Below are 3,951 nucleotides of genomic sequence, written 5' to 3' on the forward strand. Positions count from 1 at the left end.
TTTCTAGCCATTTCTTAAAACTCCAGAAAACTTCAAATTGATTGTTCTAAAAGCATCCACGGACTAAACTAAAAGATTCCCGCTATTGAGCCCTCTAACCTAGCTCTTGATTAAGGCCAAATCATCATTTCATTAAACTTTTATCTAGGCTATTCACTAGAGGAAAAACACTTCCAGGAGGTTAGCTAGACTCTACTGAAGCTCCCACAAGCTTCTGATTGAGGCCTCCCCTGTCAAACTCAGTTATAGACTATAAACCGTAATTTTGGCTCAGTTTGGGCTTTTGTAAAGAGAAGTTTGATTTCATAAGCAAGTAACTGTGTATATGTGTTTGGCTTGAGTAAATGAAAGTGTAGGGCATGTGATTTTGTTGAGTATCAAGAGAGATCTTAAGGTTTTATGTTGGACGGTTCCAAGGTTAGGACGATTGGAGATAATGACAGAGAGTTGTTGGATCATGCATGTATCAGTTGAACGACTGGGATTGCGTCGGATGAAGAGATGAAACAAGAACAGTGGGCAACTGATCCATGATAACTGCTTATATGCAGTAGTATAACAATAATTTTGATTATATTTTTCACTTATATTACGTCATTTTGCAACAAAACCAAAAAACTACATCCTGAAGAAAAATAAGAATTTAACTTTTAATTTATATATATTGGGATACTACGCAAGTATACACATCTTTATCAAGTAATACAAGACTTTTTGATTAAGACTTGAATATCAAACCCACAGGGAACATATGCAATATGCACTTTTCGGAAAACTTTCTATTTTTAGAAAGATAATTATTTAAAATAAAGACGCTTTCACAGTAAAGAAAGTTTAAATATTTTTGGTAACTTTAATATTTTGACAAAAATAGTACAAACTTAAAAAGATAAGTTGAGTTTTTTGTGGAATAAAAGCACTAAATATGAAAATATCATTCTCCTTATCATGAATCAGTAATAAGTATAGGAATTCTGTTGTTGAAGTATGCATATTGTGTTGTGTCAAATATGAGCAATAATATTCTTTACCCTTACTAGAGATGCTATAAAGAACATTGGTTAATTTAAAGTTTGCATAGTTCTGAAAACTAGCTAGGCAAGGAAGATACCAGCTCTCACTCTAGAGTTCCCACAATTCCCTCCACCTGGGGGCTAACATCTCGTATTAAAACCTAAAACAATAAACCAAGTTGATAAAACAAGTTGGGGGCTTTAACCTGTCACTTTAAAGTCCTCTAACTTTAAACCCTTCAATGAATATTTCCATATTTATTTGCACTCAATCATATGAACTACATTCTCATTCATACAACCTCATGTGATTCTTTCCAATTGCTGACTGATACAATACCAGCCCGATTCTTACATGTTATCACAACAAATTTTAACATCTCGATTCGGCAAATCAAGAAGTAAATGAAGTACATGGATTTAAATTACCACAACTTCTTCCAACGTTAAAGATCAATACTCTCCATAAATTCCATCCAACAATTAATTACTTATCATAATAAGAAGAAAGATAAAGAAACTTACTCAAAATCCATGTAGAAAACAAAACCAAACTTTAGTTTAAAAGTAGAAATCATTGTCAAACCAACAAGTCTCAATTAAAACCAAAAGTAGTCTAAAACAAAAGATAAAAACTTATATCAAGTCCTCCACAAAACTCTTGAAGTTTCTTTGAATCTCTTTTCTTTTACAACACTCTTAATATAAAACTAAAATAAAAAGGATAAATATGTGGTGCCTGAAAATCTCTCCAACTAACTCCCTAATTTTTGAACTTTCAAAACTTTTCCAGTACTTTCAGGACCTCTTTCAAAGTCCCAATCTTCTTTCTTTTATAATTCTCCAAAAGGTGCCTTGGTATCTCTTTGAAATGTGTCTTAATTCGATGTATTTCTACAAGAGATGCATCCTTTCGCAATAATTTTTGTCCATGGTGGTTGTAACCACCTACTAAGCCAATAGGTACCTCAAAAACCTCTTTAAAGTTTGTAAAAACCGAATTTACTCATCCAATAACTGCCACTGGTGCTTAAGAGCGAGGCCTCTGGCACTTAGGTGTGGCTTTCTCTATTTACTTGGTGCGTAAGCGCTGGATCTGGAGCTTAGGCGCCAAAACACTTTTGCATATTTTTCACATATTTGCTCTAAATTTGATCCTTTTTCACTCTAAGCATTTTTCACATTTTTACTTGTACCTGAAAGAAAAACACAAAAATACCTTCCATTAAAGCGCAATATCTCAAAAATAGGTATAGAAATATGTCTAAAAACCATATATATTTTAGTTGTATCAAAATCTCCCAAACTTAAAAAGTTACTTGTCCAGTTACTTGTCCTCAAGTGACATGTCCTCAAGTGACACTTCAATCTTTAAAAACTAAATATGTATGATATGTATATGAGTTTCTTTGGGAGTTATTAAAATTTGGATTTAGAAATATAGAAGTCCAATTTATAAAAAATATTCAGTAAATGAGACCAACTTCAAGCATAGAAATTTCTAATGTTAAGAAAGATGAAAATATAAGCTCTTATCTAATTCAGAAATATTGCAAGTTTTCAAAATTTAGAATTTTGTCCTTTAATTATCTCCACTTAAAAAATTTTATTAAAAATAATTTTACTTACTATATTATATCTACAAGCATAAGATTTTCTCAAATCTTATACTTTAAAAAGATCAGATGTAGAACCAATTTTTGATAAGGCACTAATCATCAAGCTTCTCCTACCTAGCTTTTTTTTCTTCTTCTTCTTCTTTTCTTCTTTTTCATTTTCTTTTTCTTTTTCTTTTTCTTTTTCTTAGGCAAGGATTACTATATTTGGATATGCCTTTAATAATTTGGAATTCTACTTTTCCTTTCCTAAAGCAAACTCTTGATACAAAACTTTTACTTATAAATATAATAATTGCTTTGAAAATTATTTTAAATTATTTTTAATAAAAATAATTGCTTTGAAAATTATTTTTAATAAAAGAAATTTAAGTATTAAAAATAAAAGTCTAAATTTCTAAAATTTTAATAAAGATAGTTACTTTTAATAAAGATAGTTACTTATATTAATCATTTTCTACACTATTCATCACTTAAAATTTCAACTAAACTCTCTTACTCATTTCTAAAATAAAATTTTACTTCATAATATAACTTCATATACATGATCAACTTTTCTTTTCAAATCAAATTCACTTGTAGTTCATTTGAGAACAAATAAGATTAAAGTTTAGAAAATATTTTTCATCCCCCCAAACTTTAATTTTTATCAGATTAAACAGTTTAGCGTCAAATATATATAAGCAGGAAGGAATGAAAATAAGAATAACATGCTTACAGGAATTTTTATACCCTAATGATAAAGGTATAAAACTACAAACAGGAGTAAAATTAATTTCGATCAAATTTTCTAAAATTTTCATTTCAATTTAACATGTAGAGATTCAATAGACTTCTAAACAGTGGATATAAACATAAAAGCAAACTAACAAACTAACTTTACTTCACAATCGCAACATAACAACAAACTCACAAACATGATAAAAGAAAAATACTAGGTAGTGATCATGGATACTACTAATATGCACAGTACAACAATAATTCAAATTATATTTCACTTATTTTTCTTTACTTTGCAACAAAACCAAAAACTTGATCCTGAAAAAAAATAAGAATTTAACTTTTAATTTATATATATAATGGGATACTATGCAAGTATACATTACGTTATCAAGTAATATATGACTTTTTGATTGAGACCTGAATATCGAATCCACAAGGAGAATACGCACAAATTATATTTCACTAAAGATGATTTTTGCAGTAATGAAATTTAAATATTTTTGGTATTTTCTATATTTTGATAGAACAATAACAATTTAAAAAGATAACTAGAGTTTTTTATAAAAGAAAAGCACTAAATATGAAAATATCTTTCTTCT

The sequence above is a fragment of the Phalaenopsis equestris genome, unplaced genomic scaffold, assembly GCF_001263595.1.
Source record: "Phalaenopsis equestris unplaced genomic scaffold, ASM126359v1 Scaffold201541, whole genome shotgun sequence".
In the NCBI taxonomy this organism is placed as follows: Eukaryota; Viridiplantae; Streptophyta; class Magnoliopsida; order Asparagales; family Orchidaceae; genus Phalaenopsis; species Phalaenopsis equestris.